The sequence below is a fragment of the Phycodurus eques genome, chromosome 3 (assembly GCF_024500275.1).
Source record: "Phycodurus eques isolate BA_2022a chromosome 3, UOR_Pequ_1.1, whole genome shotgun sequence".
Lineage (NCBI taxonomy): Eukaryota > Metazoa > Chordata > Actinopteri > Syngnathiformes > Syngnathidae > Phycodurus > Phycodurus eques.
Window position 1 is genome coordinate 18141084 of NC_084527.1, and position 20528 is coordinate 18161611.

Consider the following 20528-nt stretch of genomic DNA (forward strand, 5'->3'; position numbering starts at 1 on the left):
TGTGCCCAATGGGGGCGGCGGCGCACAAAATTGTCTTCTTTGTTAAAATTAATGACCGGTCGCCTCAGTGCAACACTTGGAATAAGATTATATTGTGCGAAGGAGGCTTTCACGATGTGTAGCGTCTGACGCGCTGCAAGCATCAGCCTACATCGCGTGGCGCTTCAGTGAAGTCAACTCTCAGTCAATTGGGTGAGTGAAACAATAAACTACCTCAATGTCAACATTGAGACAGCTAACAAGGTAAACGGTTGCTTGCACCTTTGCACTGATGGTTTTTAGCGTTTATTTTAGTCTTCAAACCAACGTATGCACCGATGACAGAAAAAAAAAAAAAGCTTAACATTGGGCTAAAACTTCACCATAGCAACTTCACATCACAATGAATTGGGACAAAATTCACATAAACATTGTCTCACAGTATCACAAACACTAACCTTGTGCCTCATCGGTGGTTAGGGGAAGGAATCAGCGTTTTAGAGCATTTGGTCCCATCCATTAAAATTGAAATACATTATTTTTTTTAAATCACTGGTGCCATGTAAAGTTACTTTTCATGCCGAAATGCTGAGTTCCGGTGCGTACACTTCAAAATAAAAGGCTACAAGCTTAAAACAAGAAGTCAAGTTAAAACTTGCACATATAAACCATTTGATGTGATGAAACAGAATACAGAGGCAGCTACATAGCATTGTTAAAATAGTTATTTTAATAATAACTCAGTGAAGTCAACTCTCTCAACTGGTTGAGTGAAAAAATAAAATAGTTAAAACAGTTAAAATAACTATTTTAACAATGCTATATTTAACTTTTAGCTGAAACATTAATTAATGAATATTAAGTCAATTGAGTTAGTTCCACACACATTGCCTTTTAGTTCATAGGTTTGATATTGATACTGGTTACAAAGAACCTCGAGTCAAATGTTCATTTTGGTCTATGCTGCGGACTGCTAAGAAAATGGATGTTCATAATTTGGACACCCTTTATATAAACCATGCAAACCTTTTTGACCCAGCCCCCTAAAAGAATCAGAATCAAACTCAGGAACTGGAATCGGAACCGTAATTGCTCAAATTCAAACGATGCCCAACGCTACTCTGGTTACTCAGGTTTCCTCCCACACCCCAAAAACATGCATGGTAGGTTAATTGAAGACTATAAATTGCTTGTAGGTGTGAATGTAAGTGCGAATGGTTGTTTATATGTGCCCTGCGATTGGCTGGCGACCAGTTCAGGGTGTACCCTGCCTCTTGCCCCAAGATAGCTGGGATAGGCTCCAGCATGCCCGCGACCCTAGTGAGGATAAGGGGTACGGAAAATGGATGGATAGATGTCCATCATAAAAGGACGCATAAAAAATGAAGGCGGACCCATGCCTGAAATAGAACAGGACATTGGCCATTCTGGTTTAAAGCAGCCATTTCGGGCAAATTCCAGGGCGTGTATTTTTGACAAACTCCAACTAATTTACCCAAATGAGCCCCAATCGGGTACTGGGCAGGTATCCTAGACAGATTGGCAATGATACATCCCCAAGGTATTTTTTAGTTGGACATCTCATGTGGGCTGAGTGAGTTAATAATGTGGAGGATTCACCATGAAGAAGAAAACATTTCTCTTCATTCTTGTTCCTGCACATCTTCGTTTGTAACTGACAGCTTTCGAGCGACCCCAGCTTAAAAAAAACTCAATTCTAATAATAGCTCGGCAGTGTTGACCGCTTGATGGGCTGCTGTAAAACTGTCAATGTGATGAGGTCGGCGCCCTGATATGCGATACCCGCGTCGTAATGTGGCCAGCTAGCGCCGTCATCGAAGCCTCCACTTCTTCCATACACACAAATGTTTACCTTCAATTTTACGCATAACTTCTACACGTGTAGACGCCCTCCGCACATTTACAAGGCTTATGTAAGCACAACAATTGGTGCTTTCAGAGCCAGATTTGCTGCCGGTAACTGTAACCGCAACAAAAGTGGTCCCCTTGCAGAGGGTTAGGCATAAGCTGGCCTAAAAAAGAAAACATGTATGCACTAATCACCATTGTTGGACAAGTACATCAAAATGTAATACTTTAAAATAATACTTTAAAGCAATACTAGTTATTGCCATTTGAAAGTACAGTGGTAGCATGCCTTACAAGTTTAAGTCATTGTGACCAAGCGCGTAACCCAATTTATTGATATATCAAATAAATGTTCCCCATTAAAATGAATAAAAATATCATTAATCCATTCCAGACCCCCAAAAAAACATTTTTTTCCAGAGTAGCACTGTAATTAGTTATTTTACAATACTACTTCATCACACACAACATTTATTTGTATTTGTGATTCGTCAAGCTTTAAACTTGTGGAGCTGAGCTATTAGTTTCTTTTTTTTTTATAGCAAGTCATCCATTTGTACCACCATGCTTGGCCTACACACTTTGTCAAAAACAGAAATGTCTCACAATTTAGGGTATCCGTGGTTCAAATTTGGTAGCAATCGAACAAAATCTGCAGGTGAAGTTAGTTTGGGAGGACCCTGGAGGAAATGGCAGACTTCCTTTGTGGTGTAGTGGTACATTCGCCTGACTTTGGGTGCAGGCAGCGTGGGTTCAGTTCCCAATCAGTGACGGTGTGAATGTGATTGCGGATGGTTGTCCGTGTCTACATGTGTGCCCCGTGACTGACTGGCGACCAGTTCAGGGTGTAGTCAGCCTTTCGCCCGAAGTCGCCTGGGATAGGCTCCAGCATCCCGCGACCCTAACCAGGATGAGCGGTGTTGAAAATGGATGGATGGATAATTGCATCACTACATGCTGATCGATGCTTTGACAGCTTCATCTCTTGGCAGCCGAAGCTCCCCGGGAGACGGCGCATTTTCAAGCGCAGAGGATCAAATCCTTCAGAAACAAAAGTAAATCTCTTTAGGCCCCCCGTAGAAAGACTTTTTAAAGCTGATGGTTAAAAAGCTCCCAGAATCAGCCGGGTAGAGTTCAGCAGTTCAACGGGACCGAATTTACGAAGGATTGGCAACAAGTGGCAAGCGTTTTCTCTTCTGGTGTTGTTTTTGTTTGATTTCACTGTTTATTTATTTATGAGGCACTTTTTTGCACGCTGTGGGTGGTAGAAACCAAGACGGTGCTTTGAAACAAAGGACATAGCCTGCCGCTTTGTTAAACTTTTGTTGTTCGAAGATGCGTCTCACATCCTGTTCGTGGATGGTCAACGCAGAAGTCAGATGTGTGATTGTGGCCGGTGGTGTGGCTGGGTGGGTGTGGGGTGTGAAAGTGTCCTTTTCAAATCTGCAGTAGAAAGTGTTCAAGTCGTTGGCTAGTGTGCTATTGTTCTCAGCTTGGGGGGATCGTCGCTTGTAATTGGTCAGCGATTGCAATGCATGCCAGACTGATTTAGTGTTGTTAGAAGCTAAACTGTTTTTCCAACTTTGCAATGTTAATTTCTTTAGTCAGCAGGTTTCTAGCTCGATTATACAGGGCCCTGTTCCCGCTTTGATATGCGTCCTCCTTAGCTTGGCGAAGTTGCTTAGGTTTGGCAGTGAACCGAGGCTTGTTGTTATTGAATGTGCGAAATGACTTTGTTGGGACACAAACCTGCACAGAAACTGATATAGGATGTGACAGTGTCCGTATAGTCATCCAGGCTGCCAGCTGAATTTTCAAAGACACTCCAGTCTGTGCAGTCTAAACAGCTTTGAAGTTCCATCTTTGCTTCATTGGTCCACTTTTTCACTGTTTAAGTTCTTGCCTGTATGTCGGTATTAAGTGTATTAAGCAGTGATTAGGCGAGCCCAGGGCTGCACGAGGTTTGGTACGGTATGAGTTATTTAACATAGTACAGGAGTGGTCTAAAATGTTAATTTCCCTGGTGGGATAGTCGATGTGCTGCTTGTATTTAGGGAGTTTGTGGTTGAGTTTAGCTTTGTTAAAGTCCCCGAGAATAATGAGGGGTGAGTCCGGGTGTTTTTTTCCAATTTCGTTTACTTGTTCGGCGAGCATTAGCAGTGCGACGTTCGTGTTAGCTTGAGGCGGAATGTAGACACCAGCCAGAATGAATGATGCGAACTCACGCGGCGAGTAGAATGGCTTACAGTTCAAAAACAGCGACTCCAAATGCGCGCTGCAGTGTGTGCTGAGCTCCGTAACGTCCGTACACCATTATTCGTTGATATAGAAGCATATCCCACCGCCTTTTGTTTTACCCGAAGATTCCATGTCGCGGTCTGACCTATAAAGATGGAAGCATGACGGCGCCATCGGGTACAGCGTCAAAAAGCCAAGTCACCGTAAAGCACATGGCGGCGGAAGTCTTTACTGGTCTTTATCAGAAGATGGAGCTCGTCCAATTTGTTGGGTAGGGACCATAGATTCGCGAGGTGGATGGACTGAAACGCCAGTCTGTATCCTCTCTTGCGGAGTTTCACCTGGATGCCGGCTCTCTTCCCTCTGTGGCATCGCCTCCGCCTCCATGCGCCAAAGACCGCGGTCGCTGCTCCGGTGAGTAACTCAGGGGAAAAACTGAGCGGATTTGCGAAAGTTGGTGAAAGAAAGTCCGGAGTAACCTCCTTCATGCTTAACAAGTCTCCCCTTGTGTAAGTGAGTCGTGTAATGTAAGACGAACGAAAAACACGAAAACAAAAACAATACTCGAGAGCGCGTAACCGAGGCGACCACACGGCTAGGCGCCATCTTGCATCTATGTCACTATGACTTACTAGCTCTGTATGCTGCAATATTATACCCTATGTCTCCGCTTTGCTGTTGCGGCCCTTCGTCTCCTCTCAGATCAAATGAGCTGCAAACAACTCCATAATTTCACACACACATGCTAACATTAGCTTACCCTGTTGCGATGCAGTATTATACTCCACAGTCTCTGCTGTGCTGCCTTTCGTGTCCTCTCGAATAAAATGTTTCTCTTAACTGTGGCTAACAAAAGTATAAATGTAGGACGCCCTTGTTTTCCTCCTTGTTTGTTCGAGTTTGTCTGCAAATAGTAGCGTTAGCTTACCCTGTCACACTGTATCAAACTCCACAGTCTCCGATTTCCTGTAGCTGCCCTTTGTTCCTGTTCTCCTCCATTGTTGTTGTTGTTTCCTAGTGTGTCTAATGGGCATGTGTCCCAATCCTTGTGTCTCCGCTTTGATGAAGTGGCCCTTAAGTCTCCTCTTAGATAAAAAGTTACCCTGGCCAACATAAGTCAATACATCAGACACTTGTTCTCCTCCATTGTTGTTGTTTGTTACCATGTCACTCTCCGACTGGTGCATATAATGTGGCGCCTTTCGTTGGGAACAGCTCAATTAATTTTTGTCTTTATGTTTACTTGCTGTAATAGGCAAGGGGGTGCAAATACTTTTGTCTACCTCACCTCCAAGCGACAGTCATTAGGAGGCAGGAGAGGGATACCTCGGTCTGACAGCGTGATACATTTTAACGCGCAACCCAAAGAGCAACAGTGACCCCAAAGGTCTTGCTCAAAGCCCAGTAGACAGCACAGTACATAGCAGGTGCGTGTGTGCGTGTGTGTGTGTGTGTGTGTGTGTGTGTGTGTGTGTGTGTGTGCGTGCGTGCGTGTGCGTGTCAGTGTGTGAGTGACTGGCCCAGCCGCAGGGTAATTTACACATCAGTGTGTGGTGACAGGCCCTTCCACGTGTCTAACCTCAACACACGCATACACAAACTCACGCACACATACGCACACACACATGCACACACACACGCGCGCGCGCACACACACACACTGAGTGTCAGACTGTAACTGGATACACGTCTGGAGCCGGGTCAAGTTGCTGTCACATTCTTACCCACTCCATCCTCACCCTAAATTAGCTCCCCTAAAGAATGACTTTTGATCAACCTCCACTCGACCTTATATGTTGCACTCTAATCCTTCACTTGAATATTATGGATACTGAGCAGGGTGACGCGGATTGAGACGTCCGTCACTCGTGGCAACACAGAGTCTATCGCTCCGGAAAACCTGCCCGTCATTCGACGGGATTTGTCTGTGTTTAAATTGTCTTTGAGCAACACACAACAAGTGCGGTACAGTCCATCCAGCTGTTGCTGTCGCCGAGATGGCGTGGGAGTCGGGGAAAAAAAAAACCTACGATCGCACAAAGAAAGTTATATAAGACGACCACACCATTAGGTATACTTGCACAGAAAGATACAACTAGCGGGTTAGTGCATCAACCAGTTCCACCTCCCTCAAATAGACGCGTTCCTTTTCCCCATCAGGAAAAAAAAAAAACACACACACAGACACACACAATAACGTCATCTCATTTCTTAGATGGTGTCGTTAACAGGCTAAGCCTTCCGCTCATTATTTGGCAAGTTCAAGCCCCTGCTAAATTAGTAATTATAGTCTGTGAAGTGCTGGTGCTCTATTTGGCGAGTTCACGATAAACTAGTACATCTATTTTACTGAGCATATGGCTCATTATTTGGTCAATTCATGCCACAAATACACTAGCAAATCTATTCTATTAAGCCTTCAGATCATTATTTGGCAAGGACAAGCAACACGAGTCAATCTTTTGTGTTAAGCGTTTGGCTCACTATTTGGAATGTTCAAGCCATTGTAAAACTAGAAAATATATTAAATGTTGGGTCACTATTTGCCAAGTTCAATCCACTGGAAAACTAGTCAGTCTATTCTGTTACATGTTGGCTCCCTATTTGACAAGTTCAAGCAGTTGCCGCAACACTAGTCAATAAATGATTTTATTCAGTGCCTCACTATTTGGCAAGTCCAAGCAACTGCAACACAAGTCACACTGTTTCATTAAGTGTTGGCTCACTATTTGGAGGTTATCAACCGCTGCCTCACAATTTAGAAGGGTCAAACTACTGTAACACAAACCACTCTATTCTGTTACACGACGGCTCATTATTTGGCAAGTTCAACCCACCACTGGAACAGTATACAAGGTTGCTTGTGCACGTGAGTGTTTGTGTGAAGGATTTCCTGGAAATGAAACAATTTATGCGATGCCCCCTCCCACCCAAATAGATCCTTACCTTAATCCTCTTTGAGCGAGCGTAGTAAGCCCCCCGCACTCGTATTCTACCTCCATCCCCCCAACAACCTCTGTCAGAAATCATCACCGTAATCCGCAGATTAGTCGGCAATCTCTTATTTATTCCCAACGCTGCCGTTAGGATTATTAAAAATGGAGTGGGAAAAAAACAGTATATCGATGCGGCGGAACAATTTACAAATGGGAGGAAGCGCGGCTTTTTGGAGGTTATTGTTTGCGAGGGACTGTACTGTCGTCTGGAGTCTGGCCATGTTGGGGACGGATTAGGATCATTATCTAATGGTGTGTGTGCACATTAGTGGACAAGCACAAGCACACACACATTTTTCCTCACTCGCCATCTCACTATTTGGCAAGTCTAAACCTCTGGCAGCACTAGTAAATGTATTCTGATTAGTGTTGGCTCACTGTCTGTACAGTGTATATGGCAAATTCAACCCACTACAACACTAATACAGTGAACCCACGTTTCTCGCAGGGGATACGTTCCAGAGACACCAGCAATAGGTGAAAAGCCGCAAAATTAGAAACATTTTTATCATTTTACTACTCACACATGCTTTCAATGCCTTTAAACTTATTAAAACACAATTGAACTTATTAGAAGACACCTTTTTCAACAGCTAGTAAACATATTTGACCACCCCCCAAAAATTGCAAGCATAAAATGTGTAGAAAATGTATTACAGTGTGGATATACCTTTAAGAGGCGGGGCCTGGTCGGGTTGCGTGTGACGGTGGTGATTATGTGTGGGAGTGTCTGGACGTGAGATATGGCTGACAGCAGCTGAGTGTCTGTGTTTTACTATTTTGTCACTGTTCAATAAACAGCTAAAAGTGCATCAGCAACTATGGTTCTCCTTTCCCACATGCAGGGGCATTACAATAACGTATGCTCTAAAAACCCACGAAAAATGATTACTTTAAAAAAACATGACCTAGTGGGGGAACTCAAAATCTATTTTGTTAAGCGTTTGGCTCATTATTTGTCAGATTTAAGCTCCTGCTGCAACAGTAGTTGAGTATCAGTGCCTCAGTATTTGGCAAGTCCAAGTCTCTGCCACAAACGCTATTAAATCTAACAAATCTTTTCCGTTAAATGTTGCCTTACTATTTGGCAAGTTTAACCCATTAAAACAGCATCAAATCTATTATTTTCATCTTTTGGCACGTTATTTGGCAGGATTTAGCCACCACTATATTATATATTTATATATATATATATTTGGCAAGTTAAAGACACTGCGACTTTTGTCTTTTTTTTTCTGGTGTGGTTGACTTACTAATTGGCACGTTTAAGCTTTCATTGCTACTCACTGTAGTGCTAGTGAATTTTGTTTAACTGTTGGCTCATTGTTTGGCAAATTCAAGCAGCGGCTGCAACGCTAGTCATGGTATTCTGTTAGTAGATGCCTCACTATTTGGTCAACTCAACCCACTGTACACGAAGTCAATCTATTCTGTTGAGCATTGACTCACTATTTGGCAAGTTCAACCCGCTTTAACACTATTCGTTATTCGCGCTGTCCATCGATGCCTCACTTTGATATCCAATGCAAACACTATCAATTATTCTGCCTTTATGGAGATGTGTGGTTTTTCTTCCCACACAGAAGTTCTATGTTTATTTTGACCTTCTTTGGCCAAAGAGCATTTGGCTATTTCAGTTTGTCACTAACTGGAAATGTACACTTGAACTAACAATTAAGATGTCCAAAGACAGAAGCGTCTCATTACGCATTGTTTTTGTTTTGTCACCGGCAACCTATTATTTTCTCTGCTGAGAATAAAGCGAGATGGCAAGCCACTGATCACTTAATTGTACTTCTCTATATTGTGAGGTTTGACTTTGGCTAAACACGTGTTGGCTCGCTTTTTTTGCAAGTTCAAGCCACCCCTGACACCAGTCAGTCTCTGCTGATTAATGTTTGTCTCATTATTTGGCCACAATGCAACACTTGTCAATGTATTGTATGCTGTTAATATCATTGTATTTGTATGCATATATTATATTATCGTTATTATTCGCTAGTCACTCTATTCCGGTGATTCTCAACCAGTGTGCCGCGAGTGCTCTACAGCTGTGCCGTGGGAAAATACGTAATTTCTCAAAAAATATTTATTTACATGAAATAATGTATCTTTTTTCCATCTAGTTATGCCAGTGAGGCATAGTGACAGACAGAACACATAAATGCTATTCTATTAGATGGCAGGTGGTACATACAATAAGTAATGTATCCTCTTTCTGTGACATTTTTGTTTGTTGGTGTGCCGTGAGATTTTTCAATTGTAAAATATGTTCCTTGGCTCCATAAAGGTTGGAAATCACTGCTCTATTCTGGTAATTGTTTGCTATATATTTGGCTTCAGAACGATTCAGTATATGCTGTTTATTGATGCCTCACTATATAGCAAGTTCATCCGACTGTAATACTTACTTACTCAGTTATGCTCGTTATTTGCCAAATTCAAGCAACTAACTGTAAGACTAGTAAATCTCATTCAGTGAAGCATGTAGCTCATTATTTGGCTAGTTCAAGTTGCCACTGCAATGCTAGTTGTCAATCGATGCCTCACTATTTGTTTCAAGCAATTGCATCACATAGTGAAAATCTGTGAGTAAGTGATTCCGCGAAAAAGGTTTATAATTGCCTATAGATCCCACAAAATGGCACCAAAGCAATACTTTTCTATTTCTATTAGCAGGCGCTCCTCCTCACACTTCAACATAGTTCCTTGGCATTGTCAGAGAAAATAATAATATATAATAGGCGTTTGCTCAGTATTTGGCCCATCAATTTAATCTATTACGTGTCAACTCACTATTTGGCAAGTTGCATGCAATGTCAGTCTTTCCTCAATGGTAAAAGTCATTACAAAGTCATACAAAGGACAATAGAAAGACTTACTGTGATGTCCACCTCCACGTCTGCCCACCCACCCACCCACACACACACAAATTCTCCCCCCCATGGTGTCGCTCGCCCCTCTGCGCTTTTATTTTGTCTTTGTCACTCTCTGTCTCTGTCTTCCTGCGGCCTCCTCGCCGCCTATTTGACATTTTTCTTTCCGAGACAAATGTGCGGATTGACGAGCGACATGACAGTGTCGGCGGCGCGGCCTTGTCAAGGCGGCTGCACCCGCGCTGCCCTCGGCGTTCCTGACAGTGTTGTCACAGATGAATGAACACCGTGTTGTGACACATGCTGCGACACTGTCACACACAGCACTTCTTGTCCAGTTTTATAGTTGTTGCCGCATTTATGTTGAAGAACTTGGGTGTGTCGATGAAGTTAGACAACTTATTCCACCTGATCTTTGCCAGTCTATCAGTGGGTCTTTCCAACAAGGACGTCCACTGTTATAAATAGGGTATCAATGTGAAAAAGGGTTGGCTCGCCATTTGACAGGTTCAGACCTCTGAAATATTATTTAGGCAATTATGCGTTAGCAAGTTCAAGCAACCACTGCGTCGCTAGTCAATGAATGCTGTTTAGTGTTTGCTCACGATTTGACAAGTTCAAGCAACTAGTATACTTGCAAGTGTAGTCTATTAGTCACTCTTCTGCATTCGTATTCTGTTCCGAAATGGCGGACTATTTGGCAAGTTCAAGCCATTACATCATCAGTCAATTTATTCTGTTAGCTGTTGGCTCACTATTTGGCATGTTCAAGCCACAACTCTACTAGTCAATGTATTCTATTCATTGTTGGTTCACGATTTGGTAAGTACAAGCCACTGTATCCCTACTCACTTTTTTTCTGTTAAGCGTTGGCTCTGTATTTGGTCATTTCAAGCTACTGCTACACTTGTAAAGCTATTCTGTTAAGTATACTACTATACTATTTGTCAAGTTCAAGCTGCTACTCAAATAGTCAATGTATTCAATTAGTTGTTGGCTCACTATTTGGAACGTAAAAGCCACTGCAATACAGTCTTTTCTCTTAAACATTCGGCTCACTATTTAGCAAGTTCAAGCTACTGCCAAACTAGTCAATCTATTCCGTTAAGCGTTTGGCTCATTATTTAGCAAGTTCATGACACTACTACTCTCAATCTACGCTATTAAGCAGTGCGTTACCATTTCGCATGACCAAGTCTCAAAGTAATCCGTTTTGTTTGTGACACACACTTATCATTTCAGTAGCGAGGCACCCTTGCAGCAAATAGTATGACTGTGAAATGCTGCCTGCATGCTTCAAATGGCGAGAAACGAACGTCACCTTGTGGAGCAGTCAGCATCTTGCAGAAGGAGAATTGAACCCATGGCCCATCAGTGACAGGGCGATTAAACAGCAGGAAATTGACTTATGAGTTATGAAATTATAAGCACACTGTATTATCTCTGCAATTCATGTATTTATTATATGTTGAGCTGAACTGCAAATTATCAAATGATGCTTGTCCTGATATGATTTGCCAATGATATGAGTCACAATTGCTGTGATACAGTCCAAATCCCTTCAAGACTACTTGTTTGCCACCGTGAAAAATCCAATATGATTACTTATTTTTGCTGAGCTATGTTAACTACAATGACACTGCTTACAGCCTCTGATTGTGGTGAAATATTAGCTTATCAAACATTGCCACAAAGTCGCTCCCGGCGCTCTGGATGTGTTGATGCTTTGAAAAAGCTGCTTCTTCTTTTAAAGGTAGAAACAAGGCTGCAGGCCAAGCCTGTGTAACCTCGCAGAGACTGATGTACAGCATTTTGTTATAAAATCTCCCTTTATAATAAAAAGAAAGCATGAAGAAAATGAAATATGTGCTTCAGGGTGCCTTATTCAGCATTAAAAACCTGTAATTATAAGCTGCAGAAAAGAATATTCGTTCTGTTTAGGTTCCCCCATTGTGGTGATCTTTACAAAGTTTATACAACCTCTGCACCCAGCTCTTTGCAATCATGTTAGCATTGGTGCTAATGCTAATGCAACAGGAGATGTGTCCTGGCAGGTCTCCCAATACTATACAGTGCCCCAACTTGGTTGTTTTTCGAGTTACGAGCTAATGCTTGATCAATTTTTTTACTTTGTGTTGCAAACCAAAATAAGAGGTTTGTGCAAACTTCCGCTGGTACGAAGTGAAAAGAAATGGAGCAATGAAGGTACTGTAATGCCCTGGCATGTGGGCAAGGAAAGCCACTCTCACTTTCGGCGGTTTAGTGAATGGGGCAAACAATCATACACACTAATATCAAATGTAAACACTTGCCAACCGAGTCCGGCTCACTTGGCCACACCCCATAAAGGCAAACTTTGATATACGAATAGATGGAGTTACAAGCTTCAACAAGAAATTAAGTAAACTTATATGTCAACTTGTATATGCTTAGTTGTGGCTAGTTGTGAGGGGTAATCTACTTTACAATGTTAGTACAAGCCCTCACACAACTGTGGTGCTAGCATTGGCACTAATGCTAATGCAACAGCGAGTGGCGAGTATGCCCTGACGGGATAAATAGCACCCAGTGACCCCCAATCTTTGACTATTCTGCATACCTGCCTTTGCCGCCCTACTGAGCCAGTCTGTGTACACAAGACATCTAAGGGAGGCCTGGTCCACTTATCAAAGTAGAGAAACAGGAAATCTCGCTTCTCACCCGGACGCTAAACTAATTACAGTCACCCCCCAGCCAGTCTGAAGGGTCCCACCAACAAATACCTTTTTATGGACACTGACTTGATAACCAAGAATGTGAGAAACCCGCTGTTCAAAGTAATTTCAAGAGAAAGTTCAAAAGAACCACTTGATCCTTTGAAATGCAACTCAGGACCTCTGGGACAATGGATGGAACACCAGCGAGACCCACTGGCAGTTGACAGTTACTGCCGGCCACAAGCTGTACCACGGAGGTCGCCGGAATGTTGTGTGACATTTTAAGGACTTTGCATGAATGCTCCCAGTGTTTTCCGCCACACCAGTGTCACTAGTGATTGTCTTTCTTCGAATTTGAATGTCTGAGGACAACTCTGTTTGTCAACTGAACCGGATGAGATCTTTCACCCCATACAACACAAATGCCACATAAAAATGGAAACACTCATTACATGGATTAAACTGGGTGTGTGCATGACTGTGCAAAGCTGGGACCCGGTTTCTTCATCTTAGATCCGATAATTAATATCTTATTCCTACTGGTTTTAAAACCACAAATAATCCTAGGAGGAAAATTGAATACTAAGAGGCGCAGTCTATGTTCCTTTTGGTAGTATGTACCTGACCTTCTCGCGCCATAGGGCACTCTGCCAGCGCCCCGAGCTACACTTACGTATGCGTGGGGCAGCTTACAGACAAAGCTCTGTTGGGAAGGAAACGGGCGCCGCAGGTCTGCTCCCAGCGCGTGGCGACCAGCACCACTGAAGGGCTCCGGCTGTCCTTTTTTTTTTCTCCTTTTTCTTCGACCAGCCTGCCTAAATTGTGTTTCACGCAACGTAAATCCAACATGTGGTCGACTAAAGTACAGATTGGTGCATATTTGGGTTTAAATTAACGGTAACAGGAGCACAGCTCCATCCATTGCTCACCATACAGCCTCACTTAATCCCTACATCACAAATTCGACCTCCTTTACGAATGTTTACCTGTACTTTGTTTTTCTTCTATCTGCATTGTTTCCCTGTAGTTTCTTTCTGTTTTAGATTTAATTAACTTTTATATCAAATTACACTACCTGTATCGTTTGTGTGTTTGGATGTGACAAGAGACCTCTGGGATCGAGGACTCGTATTTCATTACTGCAGCAACCTTCAGATTATGAGATATAGAGTTTTTTTTCTCACTTTTCATAAATTTTACAAGCAGACAAAAAGAGACACGACAAGACAGACGAGACAAAAATTGTTTGATTGTGACGTTAAAACGTAAATGGAACTAACCCGGAAGTGAACGCAGGCGTTCAACTTCGACAAATTTATTTCTTGAATAAATTACGTTTTATCCAAAACCAATATATGCTACAATGAGATTGGTCATTTCTCAACCGATTTTCATGAGGTTTACTTTTTGCCAATGTCAAAGCATGTCCTATTAATACAAAACATTTGAAAAGAGGCAAAAAATATTCTTACCTATGAAAGATTATTCCTAGTTCCCTTGTTGTGGTTGTATGGAGTTGTATGGGGGGGGGGGTTAATAACACTTATTTAGACCCGGAGTCAATTAAAAAGGATTATAGTATCCCCCCAACCGACTCTGAGCCTACTCACACTTAATGATTATGGAGTGTCATCAGCACTCTTACGTTCCTGGACACTTGAATATCACACACAGACACACACATTGCTTCGGTAAAGTGTCAAATGCCGAGCCTATTGGAACTCTGTTGCTAACCAAAACAGCAACACTTGTGGATATGATGGTGTTTGAAAAAAAAAATCTCTTAAGCATTGGTCACTATTTGCCATGTCAGTAAATATATTCTGTTAAGTAATGGCTCAGCATTTAGCAAGTTCAAGCTACTGTTAAATTTGTCAATCCAACTAGTCAGTTTATTCAGTTGGGCGATGGCTCTCTATTTGGCAAGTTCAAGCCTCTACTATACTAGTCAATGTATTCTATTGGCTCACTATTTGCTATTTACAAGCCACTGCAATACTATCTTTACTTTTTTTTTTTTTTTTACTGTTAAGCGTTTGTTTCACTATTAAACACGTTGAAGCTACTGTAACACTTATAAATATTAGTGACTTAAATGTTGGCCAACTATTTTGCAAGCCCAAACTGCTGCTTGATTGCTCAGTCTATTCTGTTAAGCGTTTGGCTCATTATTTGTCACGGGCATGCTGGCGCCTGGCTCCTAGCCGACTCTGGGCGAGAGGCGGAGTACACCCAGACCTGGTTGCCAGCCAATCGCATGGCACATATAAACAAACAACCATTCGCACTCACATTCACACCTACTGTACGGGCAATTTAGAGTCTTCAATTAACCTACCATGCATGTTTTTGGGATGTCGGAGGAAACGGGAGTACTCTGGGAAATCCTACGCAGGCACGCAGAAAACATGCAAACTCCACACAGGCGAGGCCGGATTCGAACCCGAGTCCTCAGAACTGTGAGGCATCTGTGCTAACCAGTCCACTACTGCGCTGCCCACTGTAAAACTAGTCTATCTTTTTTGTTAAGCGTTTTGCTGACTATTTAGCAAGTTCACATACAAGTGGGAGAAGAGAGGAGAGCTGAGTGCATACTCCAAGAGGAAGTTTTTCATCTTGAAAGGAGGTCACACACACACACACACACACACACACACACACACACCTGGGAGATTTAACACAGGTGCAGATGTGTACCGGTGATCTATCGGAATTCATCCTCTCATGTCAACATTCAAGAGTAAAGAGAGCGAGCGGGAGCGAGGTGGGCAGAGATGGATGGCGACCAATCTTAAGAGAAGGTCGGCGGGCGGGAGACAGAGTGTGCGAGGGAGAGAGAGAAAGAAAAAGTATTTCCACGGCAACTGGGGACGAGCGTTAGTGAGCGGAGGGGAAGTGAAAAGATAAATGACTGGTGGAGAGCAAGCAGTATTTCCATACAATGCCCACAATTAGGAAAAGAAGGATTGAGGTTGCTGAGATGGTAGAAAAGGTGTGTGTGTGTGTGTGTGTGTGTTTGTGTAAAACAATACTGCAATAATCCATTATAAAATAAGAGGGGAAGAAATTATCTTCCTCACACTCTTTCCTTGCTGTGCTCCTTTCTTTTTTCCTTACATCACTCCTCTTTTTTTCTCCCATTGTCTCTTTTCACGTTCCTCTCTTATCTCTCTTCTTCTCCTCTCACTATTTCCTCTCCTCTTTTCTGTATTTCCTCTCCTTACCTCCTCTTTCTTCCCCTCCTTCCCGTTTGTCTCTCATTCCTAATTTGTCCTCCTCTCCCCTGTTCTCTATTTCCTCTTTCTTTTTGTCTCCTCTTTCTTCTCTCATTCCTTCTTTAAGACACTCCTCTCGCTATTTCATCTCCTCTTTTCTCTGCTATTTCCTCTCCTTACCTTGTCTTTCCTGCCCTGTCCTTTCCATTCATCTCCTTTCCTTCCATTTCTCCTTTCTTCTCCTCTCGTGGTTATTTCTCCCTGCTCTTTTTTACTATTTCCTTTTCTCACTCCTCTCCTTACCTCCTCTTTCCGTTCATCACCCCTTTCCTCTCCACCCACTGTTTCCTCTTTTTCTTACCTCTCCCCTCTGCCACCTTCCTCTTCATGTTTAGCATTCAGCTACGAAGGTGCTGCGGTTTGTGGCACGCATAAAACAAAATGCGCTGTTTTGACGTATTGCAAAGACGGTCGTTTACAGTCGCAAAGGCGGTTTTGCTGGTGTGAAATAACACTCATGTTTCGTGTGCGTGTGTGTGTGTGTGTGTGTGTGTGTGTGTGTGTGCGTGTGTGCCATACATCATTCATGGGCGGTACACCGGCTGTGTTATAAATAGGCCTCTAAAGGCACGTCCCAGTCCGAGCGGGTGTCCTCATGTGTCCCAGTTCTGTCGGCGGAGGGACACCTTGGAGAGCGCTGGCACTATTGTGCACAGTTTGGGAGTTGTTTTTGCTTCTTAATCCACTGTATTTTCTTCTCCTCAATATGTTTTCTACACCCAGTTGCAAGGCTCTTTAACAAACACACCGTGAGAATTGTGTATACAATATGAGCGCACCTCCGAGAATTATACCAGCCATCCTTTTTATGCTTTATTTTAATTGATTGGTTATGCAAAATGTATGCTTGCTTCTGCAATATGAAGATCCAATCTAAGAGATCCAATGTGACAGTTTGCTGATGACCAGTGGACAAATGGCCGTGGTTCCGCCACCCTTTTGGTACTGCACCGACTGTTATTGGCACTTGAAGAATGCAAGGCAAAGCGATATTTGGTACCTTTGAAAATGCTAGTGAGAAATGACCCCAAACATTTTTAGTCATGATATTACAACTGTATCTTTGTAAAAGTGTGACCTTTTTCCTTGTTTATTTCTGTTAATTTAAAAAGTATATTTTTTTCTTAAACCTCTATTATGACTTCATTCTCAATAAATTGTGAATGTTCTCGTCATTAAAAAAAGAAAAATCTGAAAATTCTGAGGTTTCTTGAAAATAATTTAAATCCTAAAATGGAAACTTTTTTTCTTTCTTTCTTTATTCCTACATGTTCTCACAAAGACGTTTCCCCTTGTAATTTACAAAAACATCTTGGAAGTTAAAAAAAATATATTCTGACATTATTCTTGTAAAAGAAAATTTAATCCTAAAATGTTACTTTTTACTCTTAATGTAAATGTTTTACTCTTGATTTTATTCTAGTAAAATTATGAGTCGCTCTCATAAAGTAAAAGTATTTTTCTCATATAACTTTTTACTGGTAAAATATATTTTTTTCTTCATAATCCACTTTCTTGTGATATAACCTTTTTTTCCTCATAAGATTGACTTTTCACATCTTGGTATTAGTGTGGCTTGATTTTCATACAGTATGAGTGTGACCTCCTCATAACACTTATTATTTAATAGTATTAGTTGTTTTTTTTTTCTCCAAATTATGACTCTATTGTAATATTTTATATTTTCCTAATAATATGAATTTATTCGCATACTTTTTCTCATAACATTATGCCTTTATACCTCATTCCTATACAAGTGTGATTTTCTCATAATATTATGACTATACTTATTTATCAATATTTACTTGTTTTTTTTCTCAAATAGACTATATTGTCATGTTCTTTTCCTAAGAATATGAATTTGTCGTATAACCTTTTCTCATAAAATTTAGAATCACAATTCCAGAACCAGTTCAGGGTGTACCCCGCCTCCTGCCTGATGACAGCTGGGATGGGCTCCAGCACGCCCGCGACCCTAGTGAGGAGAAGCGGCTCAGAAAGTGGATGGATGGAATTTAGAATCTTTATATCACTATTCTAATATTCTCATAATATTACGACTTTAATCTCTTCAAATTAGATTTTTTTTTCATCTGATATTTTTTTCCTTTGAGTATTGTCTTCATCCTCCAGTTGATGTCTCATTTTTTCTCATGTAATATTTCCATATTTTTCACATGAAAAACTAGAATTTATCTTCTTTACGAGGTCTCTTTAATCGTATAATTCTATGTATTTATGCTTGGTGGCGTTATTATGTATTTTTTCTTTTTAGCGTGGCCTAATATATGGTCCTCTGTGCAATGGACATCAGCGGTAGTCTCGATGGCAACCCAGTTATGTCAGCGTACTTTAATTGGATCTTCATGTCACTCGCGCGGATCTCATTAATTAAGCTGTCAGCATTCCCCTGAAATCCCACCATGGCACACAGCTAACCTGCGTTGCATTTTTGCGGCCGCAGTCCATTCGGAGCGTGTCGCCTGAGGCGGCGGGAAGGTCCAAAATTCCCACCGATACACCGCGGCACATATGGCCAATTAAAATGGACGTCAAATGGCACATCCTCACTTCATAAAAGACACCCAGGCCTCTGTTGTCATTTGCTTAATGTTGCTTTAAATGTAGCCCGGGGTATCATATGTCCCGTCTGTAAGTCTGCTCATTTAGCAATCTGGTTTTGACCTGCTCACATTAAACCGCACTTTGTTCACTGAAAATACACCTTTATAATCAATCATCTGCTCAAAACATTAGTTTCAACACATAGCAATTGATTCATTAGCACAAAGTAAGGACTTGTGAGTTGTGGCTATTAGAAACATTTGAACACAAAAAAACTAATTACAAGCGTAAAATATAAAGACAATGCTGTATATATTGTAGTGTCTGTGTACACGCATGTGCTTTTAAGAGGTGGGCCTGGTGGGGCGGCGATTGATGTCAGCCAGTCGCCGTGTGACTGTCACTGTGTGAGCTGTGGTCCACAGCAGCCTTAGTGTGCTCATTGTGTTTTACTCCCATCGTTCAATAAATGGCCGAAAAGTGTAAAAGATAAATGGCGAGGGAATATTTTTTAGTAACATTTTTATCCATAAAAAAGGAATACATTAATCTTTATTGTTTTTTCTAATACAAAAATGCACAATTTGAAGATTACTGTCAAACTTTACATAAAACAAAGAGAATTACATGTTTATTTAAAACAACCACATAACTTTGCCTTTAATTCTGCTAGTTTAATGCTAACATATAATGTTAAACATCATAGACGGGGCTAACAAATAGCATCTGTTTGGGGGTGTTATAATGCTGTGACTTACGGTGCAGCAACATGGAGACAGACAACATAATACTCACAGGCATATACATATTCTTTAAATTCTGTGAAAAAACACTCATATTATTGCACTTTACTGATTTAAAAACGACTGAGTCACTGACAGTATTTGTGAAACTCTTCTTCTTTTGTGTCTCATGATGCTGGCCAAGTTGCTCACACCAGAAGAAGCTACAATGAATTAATCATGATGAGCATGATATATTATTTATACTCTATCTGATTATTCTGTTATTTTATGTTTTTATAAGTACAGTATCACGGAGTGCTAGCTTCCTTATTGAAAAAAAAAATTTTTTAAAAGGTTTTTTGAGAATGCTGCAGGGAATTACTGTACATGTAATGGCATTTTTATTCATTTTAGGGAAATATGATTTAAGATTTTGAGTTACGAGCGTGGTCACGGAACAAATGAAACTCATATCTCAAGGCGCCGCTGTATTATTTTACAATAAGAAAATTTAAACCCCCAAACTGTCGCAGTCCAATGAAAATCATGTAAGAGTACTGTAAAAACCTCTAAAACACATTCGCTTAAAAATAAAACGTGAAAAAGGGTGACACGGCACCGCGGAGGATGAACTATGATATAGTAGAGGAACCCTGTATTATTACAATTTTGTGCAAACACGCACATAAACACATTGGCTGAATTCATGTGCGCCATTGGATTAAATTTGTATTAGCTTTCCCCGATTGAGTTTGAAGAGTGTTGATTAGGCAGTAATGGCCTTTGTTAGCGCACTAATGAAGGGCTTGATTACTATTCTACTTAGTGCCACACATCGGGAGGCGGCTGATGTGTTTGCGTAGCATCTGTTGGCGATAACACGCACACAAGCAATTGTCTTTTTATCCGCTGAAGAGAGGCGATGCGAGTGGACGAGAAAGACTGATGGTATTGGCTTGCCAGCCCTCATCTCTCACTGCCCTCCCTGGTTCTGTCTTTTTCGCTCGGCGCGTCCTCTCAAACGACTCCACTCTGTCCGTTGTATTTTCTTTACACCTCCTTCACCTTCCGTGACTATTTCTGGCCCCTCGCACTCTCTCCTCTCTCATTTATCTCTCGCTTGCTTCTTTTCCTGCTGACTGGACTTTTGACTCTTGAGGATTGGGATAGTGTTAGTCCATTATTAAGAGCATGTGTGCGTGCAGTAGTGTTCCCCCACTGTATCACGTGCATTTAAGGAACCATTTTTTAATAGTATTTTTAAATAGTTTTATAGGATACTATATGGATGTGTGTGTGTATATATATA

General features: G+C 41.5%; 1 protein-coding gene across 4 annotated transcripts in view; it reads left to right on the plus strand.

Annotated features, from left to right (window-relative positions):
• The window catches only part of LOC133400079 (netrin receptor UNC5C-like), a 332980-nt gene that overhangs the window by 236778 nt on the left and 75674 nt on the right, over positions 1-20528 (plus strand). The window lies entirely within an intron of this gene.